Source organism: Delphinus delphis, chromosome 12 (genome assembly GCF_949987515.2).
Source record: "Delphinus delphis chromosome 12, mDelDel1.2, whole genome shotgun sequence".
Lineage (NCBI taxonomy): Eukaryota > Metazoa > Chordata > Mammalia > Artiodactyla > Delphinidae > Delphinus > Delphinus delphis.
The window spans coordinates 22,177,690-22,198,221 of record NC_082694.2 but is presented as its reverse complement, the minus strand read 5'-3'; positions in this window follow the sequence as shown (position 1 = coordinate 22,198,221).

Sequence of the window (20,532 nt, the reverse complement as noted above, 5' to 3'; positions counted from 1 at the left end):
CCTTTGAAGCCCCAGACTCCCCAGCTCCTTCCCTTAGCTCCGAATGGCATATAAGTCTCAATTGCTGACTATAAGAGAGCTTCATGTCTTTGGACTCCCATACGTATGAAATTAAATTAGTTTTTCTCCTGTTAACTTGTCTTACGTCAATTTGATTATTAGGCCAGACAAAGAAGGGAAGGAGGAAAAAGTTTTTCTTCTTACAAAGTTCTCTTTGTTCCTTTCTTCCTTGAGAACTGGCCCCCTGGAGTTTCCTCAAATTCATCCACATATAATCATCTATCCTAATAGAAGGGCAAAGAACACCACAACCAATCCAGAGTAATTTACCTTATGTAGCAAAATACCGAAAGAGAAATTCTGGATAATGAGGTGGCATCATATCCCTCAGGACAGCTAAAGCTCTTTGAGTTTATATTTGAGAAAGGATTTGCTCCTGGAAGTCAGCCTGCCACTTTGTGCCTTTGTAGCAAATTAAAAACTAGTTCCAAACTCAATTCATTGAACATTCAATAATTAATCAGCTTCCCTTCACATTAGTTTCCTATGTATCTCTGTGCTTCCAAGATTCTGTCTGACACCACAATTAGGGAAACTGAAATACTGAAATAAGAGCATCTACTATAGTAACTTCTCTTCACTTTACACACAAATTATTAGGGGAAATCTGCCTGCAAATATGTGTCTTCCAGTCCCTTGTTAAAGACTTTTTTCTTAAAATATCTCAAGGAGTCCTAATTGCCTCTCCTGGTGCACCCAGCCTTTCACCACACTAGAATTCTTCTGGTTGATGTCCATGTTAAGAAGCAAAGTAAAAAGTTTTGGTTTCAAAAGTGAATGCAAATACGAATAAAGAATAGGCACAAAAGAAAATGTATATAATATAAAAACTAATCATTTAAGAACACTGATCTAATACTAAATTCCCAGCTTAACAAATATCTGAAATCAAGTTAGGGGTTAAAGAAATGAGTGCTGAAGTCTTCATTGTAAATAGATGGAACTCAAAAGATACTGCTGCAGTCACTCTTAATATGATAATATTAGAAAAATAGTTTAAATATTTTTATTTAAATATAAACATAAAATAAATATCTAACTTTCCAAAATGTATGAAAGTAAACAAAATAGACCATGCAGCAAATTAAAGAAAACAAAGGAAACAGCAAGTCTGATCTTATTGACCCACTTCTTCTGGCGGTGGTTGAAGTTTGGGTGATCTGAAGGGGTAGATGACCTCCATTTCTATACAGAAGATATCCTTCATGCAAAGGTGCCCTTCCATGAGCCTTACTTCAGCTTGCTGAGCCCATCAACAGTAATGGCACTTACAGATCTGAAGTTCCCATATCCTACTGCTATAAACTTTCAACTCACCTTCCTCAACTATAGTAATCACTCTTCATTTTCCATCCTGGTTAGAAATATTTAACTCTGCTTGGCACTTTGCTGTTTACTGTAGTTGAATTCTTCTGGAAATAGTCAAGGGTGGCCAGTGGTTTTCTCAACTTTTTTCCTTTAAACCAGCTGTAACCTAACTCAGCCCAAAGCTCATATGGTTCCCACAATCACCTATTTTACCCTGTGTTAGGCCAATCTGCTAATTTTGCATTCATTTACTTTATCTCTAACAAATTTGACAATTTTAACATATTATACTAAATGAACACCCTTTGTTTTTTTGTGTCATTAATTCTACTAAATTATATCTTTAATGTTAAATTTTTTCCCTCTCCACATTTTTGTTCCCATTCTTTCAGTTATACCACGCTTACTGATGTAATACATGATATAATAATTGCTATAATATAAATCTCCTCTCAGCATTTCCAGTCCTAAGAATTTCTCAAATCGTAGGAATTTTTGTTCTGTCCATCTGTCTTGTAGTTGATCTAGATACGCGTAGTAGAGCATATGTTCAAACAAAACTGGATACAAGCAGGATATAAAATAAGTAAACAATATACTGAGTTCTGAGATAAAAATGAGTAGAACATACACCTATTAGCATAGAAAACAGACTGAAAATAACACATTTAAGCATTATCTGTGATGCTGTCCTGGTGGGATTTTTTTAACCCTTGTTCTTTGCATTTTAATAGTTCGGTATCTTCTATAGGTATTATTTTTACAATATAAAATAATGTAAAGAAATAAAAATTTAAATAAATGCAATATGTAAATAGATACATATTTCTCAATAAGTCTTGAAATAGGTTAATATAGAAACATAAGATTTATTTCATTATACCAGAAATAAAGTAAATACATTATCTAGAATGAACCAGACATCTAGAGCTTTACAGCGTACAATAAAGTCACTCCTATGATTTCTCTTTGAACATTCCTTTTTTCTTTTCTATCAAAATTCATAGACGAATAAATATACTCAGAGTTTTTTTCTTCTCTGCCAAAATTTTAGATGTATAAAAATCCTAACTTTATGACTATCATGAAGCATGCCAAAATAGATATATTCATATCAGTATCAGATTTCAGCCTTTTAAACCATGAAAAATGCATAGTAACTGAACAATGTTAACTGAAAAGCCTTTTGAGATGTGGTGATCTTATTAACTGATGAACCACAAGAAAATCTTTAGCTATTGGGTACCTTCAAGTCTAAACCAAGACACTCCATATTGTGAGATTTTATATATATATATATATATATATATATATATATATATATATTTTTTTTTTTTTTTTTTTTTTTTGTGGTACTCAGGCCTCTCACTGTTGTGGCCTCTCCCGTTGTGGAGCACAGGCTCCGGACGCACAGGCTCAGCGGCCATGGCTCACGGGCCCAGCCGCTCCACGGCATGTGGGATCTTCCCAGACCAGGGCACGAACCTGTGTCCCCTGCATCGGCAGTCGGACTCTCAACCATTGCGCCACCAGGGAAGCCCGTGATTTATAATTTTAAGTTGACTGAGCAATCATCCCTCCCAGGAGAGTTGAAATCAAGTCCATCACAGACAATTAAGGTAAACATTCAATGCTTCTAAGAAAAATATAATTCCCAGAAGTAGGTCAAAACAGCTCAAGTTCACACATCCAAATGAAATATGTTTACACCTTCTTCTTACTTTATGGAGACACAAATTTGAATTATCCTCATCACAAAATATTTTATCATCCAAATGCAAAGGATAAGAAATCTATAAAACACAATGCAAGAGAATCCACTGTTGCATTTTAATAAACAGCATTAAAAGTAATAGCTGGGTTGTACATATATACATATCAGCCTTTTTTAATGTCAAAGATAAATTGCTATTCCAAAGGGACAATAGCTCTACTTCTATCACTAATGAAGAAAGGAAAATTAAAAAATAAAAATAAATAACATTTATTAGAAGCATTATATATAAATGTGGAAATAATGTTCAAGGTGAGATTTCTTAAGAGACTAAGAACAAGTTGTATGAGGTTAAGAGAAATAGTCAAACAGAAATACTTTCCTGACTTGGACCTCTTCTTGCCACCAAACCAATCTCTTACTGACCTTGAAGCTCATCACAGCCCCCAAAACTTTGTTTACATTCCTCTCATTCACCCTGCTCCATCTACTCAAATCTTAGTCATCTTTTATGACAAAAGTTAAGATTCATCTCTTTCCCGAAGTTGTTCCCTACCATAAACAACCAACAGAGATCTCTGCTCTCTCTAAGCCCTTATGTACCTCTCATGGGAACATAGCAGTCTATATAGATGCAGAGATCTTTGGTTCTTACATGTAGATCTTGATTTGTAAGTATGTAAGCTTCTTTAAGACAAACACACCTTATATTTCTCTGAATACCTATGTTGTTGCCTAATAGCCTGTTTCTGACTATGTGATAGCCTATAGCTATAGCTATATCTCCATCCCTATTTATCTGTTCTCTTTCAGTCTTTCAATTATTATCAACTGGCCACCATGAGTCAGTGTCTTAGACACCAAAAATTGTCAGGGAACAAGAGAACTGAGGTTATAGTTCAATGAGGGAACTGGAATCTCAGAGTCTCATACGAGGGGTTCTCCATCCTAATAGGGGGAATATGATTGGGAAACAAATTTATGGAGTCTTTAATTTAACAGTGGGAAACAAGGAAGATTTTGTAGTAGAAATTTTAGATTTTTCCCAGCAAACAGGAAGGAGATAAGAAAGAAAAGTGTTCACAAGAGAGGTCAAAAGATACAAAATACTGTGATAATAGAATAGAAAACCCAGCAGCTCTGTGCAGGAAACTGAAAGAAGTTCACCGTTTTGGGAGTACGAAAGGCAAGAAGTGAAGTCAGGAGGACAAGTCTTGGACAAGGCCTTAGTGCCAAGTCATGAAAGACCTATGTGCTCTTAAGGATTTTGAACTTTATCCTAAAGGAAATTAAACCATCATTCTAGCCACGTTGTGGAAAATGCATTAAATAGAGTAAGGGAGAACTGAAAGAAGATTAAGAGAAATAACTCAAAAAGCACTACAGGGCTTCCCTGGTGGCGCAGTGGTTGAGAGTCGCCCTGCCGATGCAGGGGACACGGGCTCGTGCCCCGGTCTGGGAAGATCCCACATGCCGCGGAGCAGCTAGGCTCGTGAGCCATGGCAGCTGAGCCTGCGTGTCTGGAGCCTGTGCTCCACAACGGGAGAGGCCACAACAGTGAGAGGCCTGACAACAGACTGACAACAGAAGAGTATCCTGCAAGGAACCATCAAGAATAATTCCAGTAATTAAAGATTGAAAGAGGAAAATGAGGATACAAAGGAGATTTAGAAAGTAGTCGGAGAGGCAAAGAAAGAGGGAAAGCATATTGTCACAAAAACTAAGAGAACTGTGTTTCATAAAAAGAAATGTTGAGCAACCTAGAACCTATATCTTGGCTTCTAATATCCATCTCCAATAAAAAGAGTCAGGCTTCTTTGAGAAATGGTTGACTGCAGGGTAGGGGCAGTTAATGTACAAGACGATCCAGGAGCATTTTGTAGTGCCAGAAATTAGGAAAGTTATTCAAAAAACACACATGGATGAGCACATGTCAACGCAATACAAGAGACAACTGAAAGATCTCCCAGTGGCCAAAGCTGGAATATTTTAAGTAAGAAAATAAAGTAATTTTGAATTTTAACCCAAAGTATAAAACAAATATCCATAAATTCATATTGATATAAATAAATGATTTAATAATTACATAAATGGTAGAAACCAGAAAAAATGTCCTATGTAGATTTCCAAATAATTTGTATAGATACTCCATCCACACGGAGGCCAAGCATAACTCCCCACTTTTAGGTGCAGGCTGTATATAGTGACTTCCTTCCAAAGAGTACAATATGAAAAGAGAGAAAATATGATTTAATTTACAGTAGAGAAACCTTACAAACAGTACCCTAGCCAGATAATTAATGTCAACCTGAACAATGATAAATCATATTGATAGTATGTACCATAATGTGATGTAATGAAATGACACTTTACCTCTGTGATCTTCCCAAAGACCCATAACCCCACTCTAATTACGAGAAATCTCAATTGATAGACATCCTGCAAAATACCTGACTTATAGTTCTCAAAATTTTCAAAGTTTGAGAAACTGTCACAGCTAGGAGGGGTCTAAGGAGACATGACTAAATAAAATGTAGTATCCTGGGGGAGATCATAGAACAGAAAAGACATTAGGGAATAACTGAAAAAAAATCTGAATAAGGTATGGACTTCAGTTAGTAATAATGTATTAGTACTGGTTCTTTAATTATAACAAGTATGTCATACTAATGTAAGATGTTAATAATAGGGAACACTGGATGTGAAGTCTATACTATCTTCACAAGAATTGTGTGAATCTAAAACTGTTCTAAATAAAAGTTTACTTTAAAAATAAGGCATGTTCAACTATGTCAAATGCAGCCAAAATAAAAGGAAGATACACACTGATAAACATCCTCCGGTTTCCAGGCCTTGCTTATCTTGCAAATAGTTGTTCCAAAATAGTGGAGGGGCAAAAGCAACATTGCAGTACAAAATATGCAGGAACACTTGAAGAACATAAGAAATCATTTCAAGATGCCTGATTCTAAAGGAATGAGTGAAAAGAGTAGAAACAGAAAAAGGAAATGAGATTAAGAGAAAATAAATAAAAAATAAGATAGTAGAGAAATACAGTTTTAAGATGAAGTGAAAATATAAAGTGCACAAAGGAGTAAGTTCCCAAGATACATTTGGTGTTGGGACTGTTGCACCCATCAAATGAGATCAGTCATTTTCCTCTTTTATATATTTCTTACTTGAGTCATGGGTTGTTTTCCAAGCAAAAGACTCTGAGCCTGAGATTAGCATTTGAACTCAGGATCAGTACACACAGGGAAGGAAGAAGGAGAAGTTAAGTTATGGTGAAAGTACAACAAGGATTTAACGAACCCTGCAGGGAGCTCTGAAATTCAGATGGAGCACCAAAGGTGTCTCACATTGCAATACGCAAGCCAGACCTTTATACTCACTCATCTATCATTCACTGGATGTCAGCTACCCCAGGAGGGGCATGACCTTGGGTGAAGCAGCTAACTCTGCTCAAGGGCTAACCACAGAGAATTGACAGCTGAGGGCAATCTTTCAGAAGCTGGGGCAAACAAGCCCTTCAGTCCTGAAGGGGAACCTCTGCAGCATATCACACCATCTACTATGCTTGGTATTCTTCCTACTCCTGTTTGATCTCTTCTGAATTTGTCTGACTTTCCGTTTATATTGATGTTCATGGTTGCAGATGTTACCTAGTTTGTTTATGTTTACATTTTTACTTCTGTTTTTCATGCTCCTTTTTGCTTTGCAGTGGTTTCTGAGAGGAAAAGTAACCAGGGCTTTGTGGGGAGTGAGCTACTGTATTTCCAAGAGAGTGGTGCAAAAGTGTACAATCGCTGAGGACTACCTGAGGATCCCATAGAACAGCAGTCCCCAACATTTTTGGCACCAGGGACCAGATTCGTGGAAGACAATTTTTCCACAGAGCAGGGGCGGGGGAATGGTTTGGGGATGATTCAAGAACATTACATTTATTGTACACTTTATTTCTATTATTATTACATTGTAATATATAATGAAATAATTATACAACTCACCGTAATGCAGAATCAGTGGGAGCCCTAAGCTTGTTGCCACTTGCCACTCACTGATAGGGTTTTGAAGTGAGTCTGCAAGCAATTGATTTATTATGGTCTCTGTGCAGTCAAACCTCTCTTCTAATGATAATCTGTATTTGCAGCCACTACCCAGTGCTAGCAACACCTCCTCACCTCCACCTTAGATTATCAGGCATTAGATTCTCATAAGAAGCATGCAACTTAGATCCCTTGCATGCACAGTTCACAGTAGGGTTAGAGCTCCTATGAGAATCTAATATCACTACAGATCTGTCAGGAGGCAGAGCTCAGGCTGTAATGCAAGCAATGGTGAGTGGCTGTAAATACAGATGAAACTTCACTTGCTCGCTGGCCGCTCACCTCCTGTTGTGTCCCCTGTTCCAAACAGGCCATGGACCAGTACCTATCCGTGGCCCAGGGTTGGGGACCCCTGCCATAGAAGGGGGACTAGCGCTACATTATCTTGAAAACATCCCCCACAAAAGAAATTTTACTCAGAAATCAAAAAAGAATTAGAGGTGTACTTTCAAATAGGAAAGCTGAGAGATGGGGAGGGGGCACAGGAACATGGGTGGGGGCAGTTAGTAATTGTTCAGCCAATAGGACTTTCTACTTATGCCAGAGAACTGTAGGCAGAAGTTCCTAGTCACTTTTCTGTGAAAAATCATCCAGCTTTAGTAATCACAGACACATTAAATGTTATTGTATGAGGCCAAATTCCTCCAGAAAACACTCTTCCATATAATCTATTAATTCCATGTCCACAAGGACACAATGTGCACTTAAAACAACGGCTTCATGTCCACTCACGGGCACCATGGACTCCATTAGTTGTAATGACATAATAATTTTCTAAAACATACCACTGAGGCGTTTAGAAGTCTATTGACCTTCAAAAATGAGGCTTCCCCCTCTATTCACTTGTTGATCAGCTATAATGTAGTGCATTTTGGCTCATGTTTCAAGAATAAAAGCAGACCTACACTTAAGAAGTAGCTTAAATGTGTAAACAGACGTTAAAATTTAACAAACTTTAAAGCAACATTAAAGGTGGAGGCTAAACACTAGATAACACACCTTGGAAAAATAAATGTCTTTTAACGTTAGCCAAATTAGTGCATCAGTCAATACCCCTGCTCAAGTGAATAAAAGGTTTAAGGTTAAACTAATAACAAAGGCAATAGGCTCAGGTTAATGAAAAGCAGGAGCACATGAGCCAGGAAGGGCTTCTCGTTGCCACCACCTCCGGTCCCTCCCAAGGCCCTATAATTACTTCCAACATTTTGTGTTCTTTTACTTTTCTTTTCTTTTTTAACATCTTTATTGGAGTATAATTGCTTTACAATGATGTGTGACTTTCTGCTTTACAAAAAAGTGAATCAGTTATACATATACATATGTTCCCATATCTCTTCCCTCTTGCATCTCTCTCCCTCCCACTCTCCATATCCCACCCCTCTAGGTGGTCACAAAGCACCGAGCTGATCTCCCTGTGCTATGTGGCTGCTTCCAACTAGCTATCTGTTTTACATTTGGTAGTGTATATATGTCCATGCCACTCTCTCACTTTGTCACAGCTTACCCTTCCCCCTCCACATATCAAGTCCATTCTCAAGTAGGTCTGTGTCTTTATTCCCGTCTTGCCCCTAGGTTCTTTATGACCATATTATTATATATATTTTTTAGATTCCATATATATGTGTTAGCATATGGTACTTGTTTTTCTCTTTCTGACTAACTTCTTTCTGTATGACAGACTCTAGGTCCATCCACCTCACTACAGATAACTCAACTTCGTTTCTTTTTATGGCTGAGTAATATTCCATTGTATATATGTGCCACATCTTCTTTATCCATTAATCTGATGATGGACACGTAGGTTGCTTCCATGTCCTGGCTATTGTAAATAGAACTGCAATGAATATTTTGGTACATGACTCTTTGAATTATGGTTTTCTCAGGGTATATGCCCAGTAGTGGCATTGCTGGGTCATATGGTAGTTCTATTTCAAGTTTTTTAAGGAACCTCCATGCTATTCTCCATAGTGACTGTATCAATTTACATTCCCACCAACAGTGAAAGAGGCTTCCCTTTTTTCCACACCCTCTCCAGCATTTATTGTTTGTAGATTTTTTGATGATGGCCATTCTGACCAGTGTGAGATGATATCTCATTATAGCTTTGATTTACAATTCTCTAATGATTGTTGAAAATTCTTTCATGTGTTTGTTGGCAGTCTGCATATCTTCTTTGGAGAAATGTCTATTTAGGTCGTCTGCCCATTTTTGGATTGGGTTGTTTGTTTTTTTGATATCAAGCTGCATGAGCTGCTTGTAAATTTTGGAGATTAATAATTTGTCAGTTGCTTCATATGCAATTTTTTTTTCCCATTCTGAAAGTTGTATTTTGGTCTTGTTTATGGTTTCCTTTGCAGTGCAAAAACTTTTCAGTTTCATTAGGTCTCATTTGTTTATTTTTATTTCTATTTCCAATTCTCTAGGAGGTGGGTCAAAAAGGATCTTGTTGTGATTTATGTCATAGAGTGTTCTGTCTATGTTTTCGTCTAAGTGTTTGATAGTTTCTGGTCTTACGTTTAGGTCTTTAATCCATTTTGAGTTTATTTTTGTGTATGCTGTTAGGGAGTGTTCTAATTTCATACTTTTACGTGTACCTGTCCAGTGTCCTCAGCACCACTTATTGAAGAGGCTGCCTTTTCTCCACTGTATATTCTTGCCTCCTTTATCAAAGATAAGGTGACCATATGTGCGTGGGTTTATCTCTGGGCTTTCTATCCCATTCCATTGATCTATATTTCTGTTTTTGTGCCAGTACCATAGTGTCTTGATTACCGTAGCTTTGTAGTATAGTCTGAAGTCAGGGAGCCTGATACCTCCAGCTCTGTTTTTTGTTCTCAAGATTGCTTTGGCTATTTGGGGTCTTTTGCATTTCCATACAAATTGTGAAATTATTTTTCTAGTTCTGTGAAAAATGCCAGTGGTAGTTTGATAGGGATTGCATTGAATCTGTAGATTGCTTTGGGTACTAGAGTCATTTTCACAATGTTGATTCTTCCAATCCAAGAACATAGTATATCTCTCCATCTATTTGTATCATCTTTAATTTTTTCATCAGTGTCTTATATTTTCTTCATACAGGTCTTCTGTCTCCTTAGGTAGGTTTATACCTGGATATTTTATTCTTTTTGTTGCAAGGGTAAGTGAGAGTGTTTTCCTAATTTCACTTTCAGATTTTCATCATTAGTGTATAGGAATGCCAGAGATTTCTGTGCATTAGTTTTCTATCCTGCTACTTTGCTAAATTCATTGATTAGCTCTAGTAGTTCTCTGATAGCATCTTTAGGATTCTCTATGTATAGTATCATATCATTGGCAAACATTGACAGGTTTACTTCTCCTTTTCTGATTTGGATTCCTTTTATTTTTTTTCTTCTCTGATTGCTGTGGTTAAAATTTCCAAAACTATGTTGAACAGTGGTGAGAGTGGGCAACCTGGGCTTCTTCCTGATCTCAGTGGAAATGGTTCCAGTTTTTCACCATTGAGGACAATGTTGGCTGTGAGTTTGTCATATATGGCCTTTATTATGTTGAGGAAAGTTCCCTCCATGCTTACTTTCTACAGGTTTTTTTTTAATCATAAATGGGTGTTGAAGTTTGGTGAAAGATTTCTCTGCATCGATTAAGAAGATCATATGGTTATTCTCCTTCAATTTGTTAATATGGTGTGTCACATTGATTGATTTGCATATATTGAAGAATACTTGCATTCCTGGGATAAACCCTACTTGATCATGGTGTATGATCCTTTAAATGTGCTGTTGGATTCTGTTTGCTAGTATTTTGTTGAGGACTTTTGCAGCTATGTTCATCAGTGATATTGGCCTATAGTTTTATTTTTTTGTGACACCTTTTTCTGTTTTTTTGTATAAGTGTGATGGTGGCCTTGTAGAATGAGTTTGGGAGTGTTCCTCCCTCTGCTATATTTTGGAGGAATTTGAGAAGGATAGGTGTTAGGTCTTCTCTAAATGTTTGATAGAATTCGCCTGTGAAGCTATCTGGTCCTGGGCTTTTGTTTGTTGGAAGATTTTTAATCACAGTTTCAATTTCAGTGCTTGTGATTGGTCTGTTCATATATTCTATTTTTTTTCTGATTCAGTCTCAGTAGGTTGTGCATTTCTAAGAATTTGTCCATTTCTTCCAGGTTGTCCACTTTATTGGCATAGAGTTGCTTGTAGTAATCTCTCATGATCCTTTGTATTTCTGCAGTGTCAGTTGTTATTTCTCCTTTTTCATTTCTATTTCTATTGATTTGAGTCTTCTCCCTTTTTTCCTTGATGAGTCTGGCTAATGCTTTATCAATTTTGTTTATCTTCTCAAAGAACCACCTTTTGGTTTTATTGATCTTTGCTCTCATTTCCTTCATTTCTTTATCATTTATTTCTTATCTGAACTTTATGATTTCTTTCCTTCTGCTAACTTTGGGTTTTTTTTTGTTCTTTCTCTAATTGCTTTAGGTGTAAGGTTAGGTTATTTGAGACGTTTCTTGTTTCTTAACATAGGATTGTAATGCTATAAACTTCCCTCTTAGAACTGCTTTTCTGCATCCCATAGGTTTTGGATCATCGTGTTTTCATTGTCTTTGTTTCTAGATATTTTTTGATTTCCTCTTTGATTTGTTCAATGATCTCTTGGTTATTAAGTAGTGTATTGTTTAGCCTTTATGTCCTTGTATTTTTTACAGATTTTTTCCTGTAATTGATATCTAGTCTCATAGCATTGCAGTTGGAAAATATACTTGATATGATTTCAATTTTCTTAAATTTACCAAGGCTTGATTTGTGACCCAAGATATGATCTATCCTGGAGAATGTTCCATGAGCACCTGAGAAGAATGTGTATTCTTTTGTTTTTGGATGGAATGTCCTATACATATCAATTAAGTTAATCTTGTTTAATATATCATTTAAAGCTTGTGATTCCTTATTTATTTTCATTTTGGTTGATCTGTCCATTGGTGAAAGTGGTGTGTTAAAGTCCCCTACTATGATTGTGTTACTGTCAATTTCCCCTTTTATGGCTGTTAGTATTTGCTTATGTATTGAGGTGCTCCTATGTTGGGTGAATAAATATTTACAATTGTTATATCTTCTTCTTGGATCGATCCCTTGATCATTATGTAGTGTCCTTCTTTGTCTCTTCTAATAGTCTTTATTTTAAAGTCTATTTTGTCTGATATGAGAATTGCTACTCAAACTTTCTTTTGCTTTCCATTAGCATAGAATAACTTTTTCCATCCCCTCACTTTCAGTCTGTAAGTGTCCCTACGTCTGAAGTGGGTCTCTTGTAGAGAGCATATATACAGGTTTTGTTTTTGTATCCATTCACCCAGTCTATGTCTTTTGGTGGAGCATTTAATCCATTAACGTTTAAGGTAATTATTGATATGTATTTTCCTATTCCCATTTTCTTAATTGTTTTGGGGTTGTTATTGTATGTCTTTTCCTTCTCTTGTGGTTCCTGCCTAGAGAATTTCCTTTAGCATCTGCTGTAAAGCTGGTATCGTGGTGCTGAATTTTCTTATCTTTTGCTTGTCTGTAAAGGTTTTAATTTCTCCATCAAATCTGAATGAGATCCTTGCTGGGTAACCTTGATTATAGATTTTTCTCCTTCATCACTTTAAATATGTCCTGCCACTCCCTTCTGGCTTGCAGAGTTTCTGTGGTAAGATCAGCTGTTAACCTTATGGGGATTTCTTGTGTGTTATTTGTTGTTTTTCCCTTGCTGCTTTTATTATGTTTTCTTTGTATTTAATTTTTGAAAGTTTGATTAATATGTGTCTTGGTGCGTTTCTCCTTGGATTTATCCTGTATGGTACTCTCTGTGCTTCCTGGACTTGATTAACTATTTCCTTTCCCATATTATGGAATTTTTCAACTATAATCTTTTGAAATATTTTCTCAGTCCTTTTCTTTTTCTCTTCTTCTTCTGGGACCCCTTTAATTCAAATGTTGGTGCATTTAATGTTGTCCTAGAGGTCTCTGAGACTGTCCTCAGTTCTTTTCATCCTTTTTCTTTATTCTGCTCTGGAGTCATTATTTCCACTATTTTATCTTCCAGGTCACTTTTCCGTTCTTCTGCCTCAGTTATTCTGTGATAGATCCCTTCTAGAGAATTTTTAATTTAATTTGTTGTGTGTTTGATCATTGTTTGTTTGCTCTTTAGTTCTCCTAGGTCCTTGTAAAATGCTTTCTTGTATTTTCTCTATTCTATTTCCAAGATTTTGGATCATCTTTACTATTATTATTCTGAATTCTTTTTCAGGTAGACTGCCTATTTCCTTTTCATTTGTTAGGTCTGGTGGGTTTTTACCTTGCTTCTTTATCTGCTGTGTGTTTTTCTGTCTTCTCATTTTGCTTATCTTACTGTGAGTGGGTTGTGTAGGCTTCCTTGTGGAGGGGACTAGTGCCTGTGTTCTGGCGGATGAGGCTGGATCTTGTCCTTCTGGTGGGCAGGTCCACGTCTGGTGGTGTGTTTTGGGGTGTCTGTGGCCTTATTATGATTTTAGGCAGCCTCTCTGCTAACGGATGTGGTTGTGTTCCTGTCTTGCTAGTTGTTTGGCAAAGGGTGTCCAGCACTGTAGCTTGCTGGTCTTTGAGTGAAGCTGTGTCTTGGGGTTGATCTCTGGGAGATTTTTGCCATTTGATATTACGTGGAGCTGGGAGGTCTCTTGTGGATCAGTGTCCTGAAGTTGGGTCTCCCATCTCAGAGGCACAGCCCTGACGCCTGGCTGGAGCACCAAGAACCTGTTCTCCACACGGCTCAGAATAAAAGGGAGAAAAAATAGAAAGAAAGAAGATAAAATATAGTTATTAAAATAAAAAATAAAAATATAATTATTAAGTAAAATATTTTTAAAATAAATTAAAAAAGCAGAAAAACAGATGGACAGAACTCTAGGTCAAATGGTAAAAGCAAAGCTATAGAGACAAAATCACACACAGAAGCATACACATAAACACTCACAGTAAGAGAAAAGGGGGAAAAATATATATATCTTTGCTCCCAAAGTCCACCTCCTCATATTGGGGTGATTCATTGTCTATTCAGGTATTCCGCAGATGCAGGGTACATCAAGTTGATTGTGGAGCTTTAATCTGCTGCTCCTGAGGCTGCTGGGAGAAATTTCCCTTTCTCTTCTTTGTTCTCACAGCTCTCGGGGTTCAGCTTTGGAATTGGCCCAACCTCTGCGTGTAGGTCACCTAAGGGCATCTGTTCTTCACTCAGACAGGAAGGGGTTAAAGGAGCAGCTGATTTGGGGGCTCTGGCTCACTCAGGCCGGTGGGAGGGAGGGGTACGGATACGTGGCGAGCCTCCGGCGGCAGAGACTGGCATGACATTGCAACAGCTTGAGGTGCACAGTGTGTTCTTCCGGGAAAGTTGTCCCTGGATCACGGGACCTGGTAGTGGCGGGCTGCACAGGCTCCCGGGAGGGGAGGTGTGGAGAGTGACCTGTGCTTGCACACAGGCTTCTTGGTGGCAGCAGCAGCAGTCTTAGCATCCCACGCCCATATCTGGGGTCCACACTGATAGCCACGTCTCGCGCCTGTCTCTGGAGCTCCTTTAAGCAGCGCTCTTAATTCCCTCTCCTCGTGCACAAGGAAACAAAAAGGGAAGAAAAAATTCTCTTGCCTCTTCGGCAGCTCCAGACCTTTTCCTGGACTCCCTCCCGGCTAGCCGTGGCGCACTAGCCTCCTTCAGGCTGTGTTCACGCCGCCAACCCCAGTCCTCTCCCTGCGATCCAATGGAAACCCGATTCTTAGCTCCCAGCCCTGCCCACCCCAGCGGGTGAGCAGACAAGCCTCTCGGGCTGGTGAGTGCTGGTTGGCACCAATCCTCTGTGCGGGAATCTCTCCGCTTTGCCCTCTGTACCCAGGTGGCTGCGCTCTCCTCCGTGGCTCTGAAGCTTCCCCCCTCTGCCACCCGCAGTCTCTGCCTGCGAAGGGCCTTCCTAGTGTGTGGAAACCTTTCCTCCTTCACAGCTCCCTCCCACTGGTGCAGGTTCCGTCCCTATTCTTTTGTCTCTGTTTATTCTTTTCTCTTTTGCCCTACCCAGGTACGTGGGGAGTTTCTTGCATTTGGGGAGGTCTGAGGTCTTCTTCCAGCGTTCTTTGGGTGTTCTGTAGGAGTTGTTCCACATGTAGATGTATTTCTGATGTATCTGTGGGGAGGAAGGTGATCTCTGCGTCTTACTCTTCCGCCATCTTGAAGCTCCTCTCTGTGTTCTTTTTCATAATGAGGGCCCTCAAAGTTGTATTAACCTGACGTACAAACCTAAATACCACCCCTACTAGAGGCACACAGACATACAAAAATCTAATATTAAGTGAAAAGGAAAGGAATACATGGTGATTTCCATCTCCTAATCTGCAATAGTTACACTCCCACTGTCCTGAGATAAAATGTCACAAATATGCGTGTGTTATGAAATACCTAACTGGACACTGATAAATGTCATTATGGCAGGCAAGCTTGACATGCAGGTTAAAAATTGAGTTCATGTGAAGACAATTTAAGAAAAAGTAATTTTCAAACTATTTTTTGTTTGTTTAACTGATATTTAATGGAACACATACTAAGGGCCAGGCAAAGTATTAGGCCTTCAGCAAATAAACTTCAAGTGATCAGCAGAGCTCGAATGAAAAGAAGTATTTTATGTTTGAAGTGTAAATAGCCAATACAGAAAACTACAGCGTCAACAGTTGAGCAAATAGTCTGTGAATTTGAAGGAAATAAAGATAAAAAAGGTGTCTAAAGAGCCATCTATCAGTTTTGTTCACTATATGATAATAGAAGATTGGAGCTGCATAAGAGTAGTTCTTATATCTTCTATCTATTTGGCCTTACATATATATCGGCTGCACTCCTCATTAAGGGTTAATTACTTTCAAGGCACTGTTCTGCATGGAGAAAGTGCCAAAGACAATAGATTGCAAGTGGAGTAATAACAAGCAAAACATTCATTCATTCGACAAGTATATGTTGCACATAGCACCCACCCACCCTGTGCTTGTCTTAGTTTGTTCAGGCTGTTATAACAAAAATAACACAGACTGGGTATCTTAACACAACAGAATTTTATTTCCCACAGTTCTAGAAGCTGGAAGTCCAAGATCAGAGTGCCAGCATGGTCAGGTTCTGGTGAAGGCCCTCTTCTGGATTGCAGACTGCTGGCTTCTTGCTCTTTCCTTACATGATGGAAGAAGGGGCCAGGGATTCCTCTCAATCCTCTTTTATAAGGCACTAATCTCATTCATGGGGTTCAATGCTAGTGACTGAATTACCTCCCAAAGGCTTCACCTGCTAATATCATCACATTTGGGGGTTAGCATTTCAACATACGAATTTGGTGGGAACACAAAATTTCAGACAATAGCAGTGCTGGACATAGACCAGTGAGAAAGGCATAACCCCTTCTCTAAGGCTCTGTCTGAGAGCCAGAGAATAAAGAACAGTCGCAATACATTGGAATAATGTTTATAAAAGGAATATGCAGGGTGTTCTGAGAGCAAATGGCAGGACTATGAAACCCAGAGTTAATAGACTGTAAGTTCAGGGAAGACTTCCGAGAGAAAATATCTAATTTGAATCCAAAAAGGGTGAAAGAGGATAAAGTATTCCAGGAATTGAAAATTAGTCAAAATATTCAGAACATAGAATAGAGTGGGAGTGGGTAGGAAGATGGAATAAGAATACAAGTCAGATCACCAAAATCTTGCTTCCCCATTTGAAGGAGTTTGAAACTGACCTAGGACAATAAGAAGGAAGATAACATGGTATTTGGAAGCAGCCCAGACTTCATATCCTATCTTCAATAAAAATTAGATGATGTGGCTGCAGCATATTATTTAACTTATCAGAGCCTCAGTTTTTTTTCACCTGTAATGAATTAATAACAACTTATTAAATAATGTTGTGTGAAGCAAATAAGATAACACATGGGGAAACACTGTGGAAAAAAATGTATAGACATGTTCTAAAACTATAAGATGTCGTTATTGCATGAATGATTGTAAAGTGTGCTTAGGAAATGACACTAAAAGTGAAGACAAAATGCAGCCATAACCAAAGGCTATTCTACCGGGAGGATCTATGCTTTCTTCAGCACAGTTGATGTATGGTCAAGAAGGAAGTTTGACAGCACAGCCAGTGCAGTCAGCACATTCCACTGCAGCACAGCCCACGGCATAGCAATGCAACTGGGACTCTTTCCAATTCCAAAAAGGCCCAAGGATATTCAGAAAGACAGTGATTGCTGAATTCACACATTTTGCATTGCATTCATGGATGTTGGAAAGGTTCTACATGTAACCTCTGAAGGTCACTTTTCTGAAGCAAAAGGATAATCCTGACGGCCAAGTTAAGAAATAATCATAAAAGCAGATTGAGGACTCCACGTTTTGAAGGGTTTTCTATGTGTTAGGAACCTTTAATCAAATTGCACACACACACACACACACACACAAACAGACATGCATATAGTGATCCTATAAGTTTGAAATGAATATTAGGTCCATTTGAGGAACCCAAGACCTAGACTAGACAAATAGTTTTCTCAATATCACCAATAAGCGTTAGATTTGGTATCCGAACTACTTATTCATCTGACTCCTTTGTGCAGAACCTTACATATTAAGATACCACACCATGAAACATATGGAGACTTGTACTTCTGGGTCAGAATGGTGTCGCCAATGCAACAAGTCCCAAATTATTACTACCACATCAATGAAAACAAGGAAAAAAGACACAAACTCTCAATACCACTAAAATTTAAGATACACAAATATCATAGTGCTAGAATCTAGGAAGAATATGTATTTAATATAAGATTCTATGGATCTTGATTTAGAAAAATTGGCCCATGCCATGCCTGATGGCATATGAAGATGGAGATTTACGAAACTGAGTTTGAATTAACCCAAGTTCAGTCAGACCTTATTGTTCTGGGCTTCTTTCAAAGTCTTAAAAATGTATCCCTATGCACCCCAAAGTTGTAGTTTATTTTTTAAGATAATAGGATTGATAGACTAATTCTGCAAACATACATCATTTGGATTTTAGCCAGACATTAGACAAGACTTTTTATTTTAGCCTAGTGGATAAGTTGAAGTAACATGAGCTAGTACCTTTAAAGTGCAAATAATTTAACTATACACTTGGTGGGAAAGGTTTAATGAATTGATAGCCATCTGTACAGCTATTCTGAATTACAGTGGCTGTTCTGCATTGATATCCTAGAAAAGAAAATATTTGCCAATTTATAAAATGGGATCTAGTGAGGAATAATAGTTCACTGGTTTGATTACAGAATCAATGTCTTCCAAGTACCAGATAATATAAAATGTTAATAGGCACAAATAAAATTTCTGCTCTGAGATCTACAAACTAAGCACAACAGTACTGGAGTGAGAATCACTGATAGTCAATTATCCATGTCAAGGGCTTCACTTCAGAGAACACAGTTGACAGGAAGCCAATAGACCTCCACAGGCATGGAGCAGAGATATCAAAGTAGACAATACGATTCAGTGCCTCAACAGGATGACAGTGTCTATGACCACAACCAAGGATCCATCTCACTCTCACACGCAAGAGTGTGTCCTCATCAGTGTTTCACCTCTGATGACACCACTGAAAAAATTAATGATAAGAGAACAGGTTGATCAAGGACTGAAGACCAAGTATGTAATTAGAATGTCAAGAAACTCTAGTGAAGATTTAAGATCTTTAAAATTGAAAATACCAGGAGGCTCTCATATTTCTTTCTGTAATAAATATACCTTCTTATTATGGATAAAGGGTTGTTTGGCAAGGATGGAGTCCTAGGAGAAATTGGGAGGACTTGGAGAAGGCATTGCAATAATGTATGAGCACCTCTATAAAATCCCTGAAACGCTCCCTCTGAACAAGGCTTGTGACATCACATTGTTTGCTGTCATGAGGCTCATAGGCTCCAACAGCTCAATAAAGTCTTCTAAGTTGTACAAATGTCTCTGCTTTTTCTATATTACTCTAAAATCCTAAGGAATCTTGTATATAAAACAAAAGCTCTCCTTATTGGTAACAAAAAGTTTTCAATAAATAGCTGACAAATAAATGAATTAAAGTTATTAATTCTACAAGAGAAGAGGGACAGAAACATTCTTATAAAGCTATCTTAAACTTAAATGAGGAGGACTTCCCTGGTGGTGCAGTGGTTGAGAGTCTGCCTGCCCATGCAGGCGACACGGGTTTGTGCCCCGGTCTGGGAAGATCCCACATGCCGTGGAGCGGCTGGGCCCGTGAGCCATGGCTGCTGAGCCTGCACGTCCAGAGCCTGCGCATCCGGAGCATGTGCTCTGCAACGGGAGAGACCACGACAGTGAGAGGCCCGCGTACCGCAAAAAAAAAAAAAAAAAAAAAAAAAAAAATTAAATGAGGACATTACAATTCTAATTAAATACTTGTTGAGTATGTTTTAAAAAAATGAAATTGAACATAACAGAATAAGGGTTAAACTAGAGTAACTTTCTATCCTGAAATTCGTGAACATTACAAATATCCCTAATGACTGTGGGAGGAGTTCTGAGGAACACTACACACACACACACACACACACACACACACACACACACACACATACACACACACACACACACACCCCAACTGAGCCAATTACAACTATAGGGAAGCTTCTGAACAGCCCTATGCCTGCCATAAAATCTCCTCCCTACTCAAAATCTCAGCACAGGTCTCTAGATTTAAACTCATGACTTTCTCATTTTCCTCTCCTTTCAATTTTGAATCTAGTTGCGTAGGATACCATTCAGTGCAAGAGATTTGTCTCCAAAAATAGGTTAAAATAGTGGATGTCTTAGGGGATGTATTAGAAACAAGATTAATAAGATGTGTATGTGTGTGTATGTGTCTGTGTGTATAGAGACAGAGAGAGGGAGAAAAAGAGATTTACGATAAGGAATTGGCTCATATGATTATGGCAGCTGACAAGTGGCAAGTCCCAAGATCTGCAGTTGGTTGGGAGGCTGATGGTGTAGTTCTAGTCCACACGTGAAGGCCTGAGAACCAGGAGAGCTGACAATATAACTTTCAATCCTAAGGCTAACAGACTTGAGACCCAGAAAGAGATGATATTTTAGCCAGAGTCCAAAGGCAGGAAAAAATTGATGTCACAGTTCAAAGGTACTCAGGCAGGAGAAGTTCCCAACTATTCCCAACTATTTGAAAGACAGACAGTCTTTTGTTCTTTTCAAGCCTTCAAATGATTGGGTGAGACCCGCCCAGATTAGAGAGAGCAATCTGCTTTACACAGTTATTGATTTAAATGTTAAACTCATTGAAACACCC